The sequence below is a fragment of the Vombatus ursinus genome, unplaced genomic scaffold (assembly GCF_900497805.2).
Source record: "Vombatus ursinus unplaced genomic scaffold, bare-nosed wombat genome assembly UNPS02014801.1, whole genome shotgun sequence".
Taxonomy (NCBI): domain Eukaryota; kingdom Metazoa; phylum Chordata; class Mammalia; order Diprotodontia; family Vombatidae; genus Vombatus; species Vombatus ursinus.
The window spans coordinates 10,522,578-10,530,841 of record NW_020954579.1 but is presented as its reverse complement, the minus strand read 5'-3'; positions in this window follow the sequence as shown (position 1 = coordinate 10,530,841).

Below are 8,264 nucleotides of genomic sequence, written 5' to 3'. Positions count from 1 at the left end.
AGGATATCCCATCCTGGGTCACAGACCGATGGTCTATAGTTTGGCAGTCTCTGTAACAATACTTACCAAAGAGTATTTTGTTATAGAGTTCTCCAGGTATCCTCCATGACAACATCTACACAACTTACACATGAAACTTGAATATTTCTAATATCATTCCCAGGCTAGCTACTCCTTCAGTAAGTACTCCTTTGAACTCTAGATCAAAAAGAAAAGCCCTTTCCAAGTCACTCTTTAACTTTAAAAGCTGCCTTTTAGAATGGAGAGTTTTTGTTGCTTAATCCAAAGAAAGTATTCTAAATACTGGGATAATGGATACAGAGCTTGAAAAGACCTCAAAGACAAGAGTCCTAACCTTTTTTTCTGTCATGGATCCTTTTTGGCAATTTGATGATGGACCCCCTCTCAAAATAATGTGTTGTTGTCTACATTCATAATTGAAGAAAATGCTAAATTTCAGCTAGAGGGTGGCAAATATATATCAAATAGACAGACAGACAGATAGATACACATATTTCCAATCCAAGTTCACAGACCCCCTCAAAGTTATCCACAGACCATGAAGGCCTATGGACCCCAGATTAAGAACCCTCGATCTAGACTAACCTCTCCTCATTTTAAAGATAAGGAAACTAAAAATCCAAGCAGGACTGTTACTCTTACCCAAGTTAAACAGATCTTAAGCATCAAAGGAAGAATTTGAAGACAGGTTCTCTGAATTTAGATCTGAATGTTCTTTTCACCATAGCACACTGAGAGTAATAGTATGACAAGTTGATGGGGAGTCGTTTTAAGGGAGATAGGGTAATGCATTAATCCTCAATATCACCTTCACATAAGGGTAATAGGTTCACAGACTGAGAGCTGGAAGGGACCTCCCCATTTTAAAGATGAGAACACTAAGTCCCAGAAGTGACTTGCGTGAGATCACACAGGTAGTTAGTGATAAATTAGAAATTCAAACCCAAGCCCTCTGGCTCCAAATTCATTGCCACCCCAGATGGCCCAAGACACAAAAAAGTGAGGATGAGATTGCCATATGCCTTTTACCTATAAGTTTTCTTCTCCATGTTGGCCTGTTTCTTTGATAGAGTAGACACATACTAGATGCTTTTCCTAGGAACCTATGGTATTCTGGAGCTGCTGAACCTGTCAGAAGCAGATTCTGGACAGGTAACATAAATGGTAGGACCATAAGAGGTCTCAGGGCAAACTGTCCCATTGCACAAAAGAATGCACATTCACCAAGCATAAGGTAATGGAGCCTTCTCTCTTCTACTCCCATATTCTCTCCCACAGCCAAAATCAAAGAATTACATTCTCATACTTGGAAGTCCACATTTGACTCTTCAACACCTTCCCATGTGACTGTAAAAAGGGTGCCACAAAGTAACTCTTCAGAAGTTATAACTATGCTTTAGAAGACCATCTAGGAGAAAGGATACTTAGATGACAGGAGATTCCATTAGCTCCATTCAGATTGCTGCCCCCTCTAATAATAAATAATAAATCTCTCTGCCCAAAAGAACTTTACTCAGCACATTTGCATGATCTGTTACAGATTAGAAAATCCAACTCAACATTTTCACTTACCCTTTTTTGGATTTCGGGGTCAGCATCCTAACCTCAGACAGGGCTCCTGGTGAAACTCTCTTTTCTAGTGTTCTAGAAATCTTGATGTACTTCCGGGTATCAACTCCTGATGTAGTCATACTACTTGAAAAAGCAGCAGTAGTAGTACTAACGGCATCTCTAGATTCTACTTCCTTTGCGGACTGGGAAAGAACCAAGACCCACAGTTAGGTGAACCTTCACAGGGGAACACCAGATATCCCTCCCACTCTGGGTCAGACCAATGGCCTATTCAATTCTGTAACTCTGTAACAGTGCCATCAAAAGCAGCGAGGTGGGAATGGGAGAGTTCAATGAACACAACTTCACCCAACATCAATTAAGCAGTTTAGTCTATTCTTACAGACTTAAGCCACTTCAGTCTTATTCTTAAGCCACATCACGGTCTGAGATATTTTAGTTTTCCTAGAATCATTTTCACTTGGGTCTACATGTCAGTCAAAATTTCAAATTCATGTCGTCTTAAAACTGAATATTCCCCATCATCCAGAGGTAGAGACTTGTGTTACTTCCTCTGAAGAGACTGGAGAATACAGAAGTTGCAGTAAGCAATATATTTGGTCAGATGCCCTGGCTCTGTGTTAAATAGAAGAGGAGGTGGAGGAAGAGGAGGAGGAGGAAGGAAAGGAAGAAGAAGACCAGCTTAGCAAATTTATATAGCTGGGTCCCAATTAGTGCAAATAAGGCACCCTCAAGTGTTTAGTACAATTATTCAAATTCACACTGCATTATTTCCATTGGAAAACCACTGGAACCATTTCCATTGGAAACAATTACTATATTTTACATAATTATAAGTTTAAATTCTGCAAATTCAAATGCATGTGACCACTTCAGGAGATTCATTATTTTCACTAATCAGAACTTAGCTGCAGGCTTTAGGGCTTAGAAAGCATTTTTTTTACATATGTTAACTTATTTGTTACTCACAACATCCTCGTGAAGTCAGTGCTATTATCCCCATTTTAGAGATGAGAAAACTGAGGCATGGAGAACTCAAATCACTTTTGCAAGGCCAGCTACTAAGCTGTCTCAGGCAGGATTTGAATCCAAGTCTTCATGACTCAAGTCCTGGTTCTATCCACTACTCCACCTGGCACAGTTCTTCTGAATAAAAACATTTTCACATTCCAACCATCAATACTATATAGTGCTAGTTTATTAGCGAGAAATTTGGAGTCCTTTAATAGAGTGCTATATAATGAAGGCAATAATGTTGATTAATGGCATTTAACATAGAGCTTTAATATTTGCAAAACACTTCACATACATCATTTAGGCAGCTAGGAGTCAAGGTGGTGTCTGAAAGACCTGAGTTCAAATCCAGCCTCAGAACTTACTAGCTGTGTGACTCCAGGCAAGTCACTTCCCATCTCTTTGCTTCAGTCTCCCCACCTGTAAATGGGGATAATAATAGCACCTACTTCCCAGGGTTGTTGTGAGGGTCAAATGAGATAACTGTAACAAACACTCACCATAGTGCCTGACACATAATAAGCACTATATAAATATTAACTATTATTATTTTCTTGTGACCTCACAACAGCCCTGTGATATAGGTCATATGGTTATAATTGTTCCCATTTTACACATGAGGAAACTGAAGTTCACAGTGACCTTCCCAAGGTCATACAGTTAGTGTTAGAGAGAAGATTTGAACCCAGCTCTTGTCTTTGTAGACTTTATGTCCAGTTTTTTTTTCACTACACATCCATGCTACAACAATTTTAGAGATAGGGAGGGCTGGACTATGATTTCATTGCTACATGGAACTCCTGAACGAAGAAACTTCCGTCTACCAATACAGGTCTTATATTCTTTGCAAGCTTATTTTCCAGCAGTGTTGCCACTGAGTTAGCACTGAGAGGTTGACTTTGCTAAGGGCACACAGCCAATGCCTGCCAGAGGTGAGACTTGAATGCAGGCCTTTCTGGCTCTGAGGATTGCTCTCTAGCCAAGACAGCAAGTTGACTCTCATGAAATAATCTAGAGTGTTATCAGTTATAAGAAATGTAGTTATATATGTTTATTACCTAGGACATCCAGAATACATTGCTCAAAGAGGATGAGTTAATATGAATTTTTTTAGGCAGGCTGATAGGTTTTTTTTTTTTACTTATTCATCTGCAAGGCCCATTAATGAGGTTTTCATTATTTTTTACAAGTATTTTTATTTTACTACTTTTTAAATTTTTTTAACTTTTATTATTTTACTACCTTTTACTATTACTAAATAAATTTACTTTATTATTACAAATCATGAGGCCCTTTTCCTGGTGCCCACAATGATTCAAGCTTTCTCTCTCTTGAAATTATTTTACATCAGTTTGCATATGTTTTATATTTACTTATCTTTCTGGGTTTTTTTCCTGATAATGTAAACTCCTTAAAGGCAGATTCTGTCGTGCTTTTGTCTTTAATACCCTGGACTTGGATCAGCACCTTGTATGTGTTTGTTCAATTGAATCAACAAAAAAGGTGTGAAAAATGGGACAGGTAGATATTCACATTCCACTTTTTGGAATATATATATATATATACATATATACATATATATATACATATACATATATATGAATACATATATATTTTTAACAAGTCCTGAAGTCATTTCTAGATTATATAATTTTAAAATATCTCATATGACAGCCAGAAAAATAATAACCAGGAATGAAATAAAGCAAACACTGTCTCAGGACTTCAGGTTACATGGTATAAGGAATAAGAAAATCCCCTCAGATGGAGACACTAGGATTTGGTATTTTTAATGTTATTGAAAAAAAAAACCTATCTGTAACCCCAGTATCCACTGCCACTGGCATTGGTCAATTCTATTTCCCCAGGGAAAGGGCTAGGAAGGGTCCCTTTCAAATGGAGAGCTGGGAGGGACTTTAGAGACCATCTATTGCAAACTTTTCATTGTACAGATGATGAAACTCTGGCCCAGGGAAGTATCTTGCCCTAATTATATAGATAGTAAGCATCACAGGCAAGATATGAACCCAGCTCCCGACTCCAGAATCACCATTTTCCCAAGATCATTGCCACTAAAAGGGAGTCCCACATACCGCATCATTTTTCTCTTAATCATCTCTAAAAGCAGTTATGAAAGCATTACCTTAAAAACGATATTCAACTTAGCCTCCATCTTTGCATTCAGTATATTACAAGTAAGCTCTGGAAATCCCAAAGGTCTTGATGAATAGGTGTAAGAGAAGAGCAATAATGTAAGAACCTCCTATCACAAAATGGGATAAAATAAAATCAAAGGCATATCATCCTTAGCCCTGATGACTATACCTACCAACTGGAGGTCCTGCCTACTTTTAACATGTCCATGGTTCCTTAATAGTCAATAACAATGGCTTACATTTATATATCATCTCATGTTATCCTCGAAATAACCCACGTGAGGTAAACAGTATGAGTTTTATCTCTACCTTACAGATAGGAAGACTAAAATACAGGCAAGTCAAGTGACCTACCTAAGATCACTCTGCTAGTAAGCAGCAAAAGTCAAGCCCAAACCCAGTTCTTCTGATTCTAAGTCACCAGTGTGCTTTCTGCTACATCAGGGTGGATTAAAATACACTAACACAGATTGTAAATGATAATAAAAACTAGTATTTAGATATCACTTTTAAAGTTAGCTGCCTGAGGCTTCACCACAACCCTATGAGGTAGGTTCTATCTATTACCACCATTTTATAGGTGAGAAACCAAGGCATAGGGAAGATAAGTGACTTAGATGCCCAGGATCACTGATGTAGTAAGCGTCTGGGACAGGATTTGAACCCAGGTTTTTCTGCCTCCAGGTATAACAAATTATCTAATGTAACACCTAACCACTGAACAAAAGTTAAAGAAGTTAACAGGAAGCAATAGAATTTCAATCAGAAACTATCAAAAGGGATACATTAGCAAAATGTAGGCATTAGAAGAGAGGGAATGAGAAATATATCTTCAGCTGACATGGGAAAGACATCTGATATTATTTATTTATGGGGAATCCAAAAAAGTGTTTTCAACACCTCTAGATGCTTCCAAAACTTTTTCATTTATTTCAACATGTTTATTTTCGCTCTACATGGTCATTAAATATTTGGAGAGATGGGCTTATTTCATTATTGATCCCCAGATTTTGAATTTATATGCTTTGATTTCTTTTTCAAAAATGGAAGTAAAAATATGGGAATCATATACTATATCAGTTCTTAATTATTTAACATAATTCTCATTTGAACTCTCAATATTCTGGCTCCAAATCCAGTGTGGTTTCTACTACATCCCTTAGGATCATAAATTTAAATCTGCCTTGCCCCCACATCCCAACCATCACCATGCTCTGTCAATTCTTCCTCTAAAATATCTCATGGAGTGATTTGCCATTTCCTTCTCCAGCTCATTTGCCAGATGAGGAAACTGGGGTAAACGGAGTTAAGTGACTTACTCAGGGTCACACAGCTAGTAAGTGTCTGAGGCCATATTTGAACTCAAGAAGATAAGTCTTTCTGACTCTGCACCACCTAGCTGCCCCAGTAACATTATAAGCAAGAATTTAATAGGAAAGTGGGAATGGAGAACACAGGGAACAGTATACTTAAAGGCACAGATGTGGGAAAGTTCAGGACAAGTTGAAGCTTGGGTTGGAGCATAATGTGAAAGGCAGCAAGTAATAAAGGCCTTGTGAATTCCAGGCCAAGGAATGTGGACTTTATTAGTATACCATTAGAGAGTCTGAAGATTTTTGAGGCGTGGAGTGTAAAATTACTAAACCCATGCATAAAGATGATTAATGTGATGGATAGATCAAAGAGGCCCTAAATAACTAAGACCCTACAAAATTCTGTTGAATGGAAGGGGCAGTATAAAAAGAGAAAATAAAGAAAATATTTGTTAACAAAGGATTTAATTATCACTTGAGGCAGCTAGATGGCACAGTGGATAAGCGCCAGGCCTGGAATCAGAAGATCTGACTTCAAGTCTGACCTCAGACACTTGCTAGCTATGTGATCCTGGGCAAGTCACTTAATCTTGTTTGCCTCAGTTTTCTCATCTGTAAAATGAACTGGAGAAGCAAATGGCAAACCACTCCAGGATCTCTGCCAAGAAAACCCCAAATGGGGTCACAAAGAGTCAGACACTACTGAACAATTATCACTTAATCTGCTTAATTTCAAGAAGCACTCTGGTTCTTTTCTTAAATGACCAACTTGACTCCAGGGCATCTATATTCTCAGAATTGTTATCACTTTATGGCCAATTTGAAAAATAATATTATTGAGTCCATTACACCAGTGTATCTCAATCTGTTTCCATCAGTGGTATCTCTTTCCACCATGATGATTACCACCTCCCCACCCCCATCAACCCTACCTATTGTTCAAAAACTGGCAAAGGAAAATGAGGAAACACAGCATATTATGACACATAAAGGACATGTTTAAAACACACCAAAGAATTATGATGCACTGGTTATAAAAACAGATCCTAAGTACTTCAAATACCTCTAATCCCATTTTTGACAGCAAGCAGGATTTTCAATATTTTATAATTAGCAAACATACATAAAATTGGGTGAAACTCTTTGTGCAGTGTCTAATAGAATCATGTAATTTTAGAACTAGAAAAATACTTTAGGAAACTTTTAATCCATAAATGCCTTAATCTCTAAATGGAGCAACACTTTCCTCATGTTCATAAGCAAGGTGAAGTCTGAAGAAAAGTAACCTGAGGAATGCCACATGGCTAGTTAATTAGTAGCACAACCTAGAACTAGAACAAAACCCAGATCTTCTGATTTCCAGTCCATGCTGTTTCTACCAGAGGGACCATACTGTTTTTCAAAAAATCAAGTAAGCAGCGTGAAAGAACTAACTCTAAAATCTCCCTTTCTAATCAACAGACAGTACAGTATTTGCTTTTGCTCAGACCTGTGATCTCATCTGTTGGGCAAACTTCCGGTGAGGAAATTCCCCCTCTACCAATACAGAGTGGCAATTATTCTCCAATTTAGAGAGGGGATGGGATTTGTTCAGTCACCTAGTCAGTATTTGTTAGAGGCGACACTTGAACTCAGGTATTTGGGGCCAGTCCTCTAGACACTACGGGTGTTTCTGCTGACAAATAGTACTCCCCCCTAATTACTGGAAATGACCAAAATTATCTCCTCTGTGTGTTACTGTAACCAAACACTACAATCTGTGCTTTCTACTCTTGCCAATGCAGCTTTATCCCTATACTTCCGTCTTCACTTACACCCACCTCGTACTCACTCACTCCGGACTGCTCACTCTACCTCACTCATTTTATCATCACTCCAATTCCTAATGGACATCCTCCTGCACCCCCATCCTATCGCCTACCCTTGTCGCCTCTCACCTCTCACCTTGTCGCCTACCGTTTCATCTCACCTCCTCATGGTGCCTCAGTGTTTTCTTTACTTCTATGTTGTTCCCTTCTTCCCCTTTGCCCCCACTCACTGTTGATCTCGTCCTGTCCCCCTCATTCCAATTCTGCTCCAATCAAGTCCTTCACCCAATCCCAAAGTCTGTCCCCCAAACTGTTCTGTTGCGCGCGCGCTCACACACACACACACACACACACACACACACACACACACACACACACAC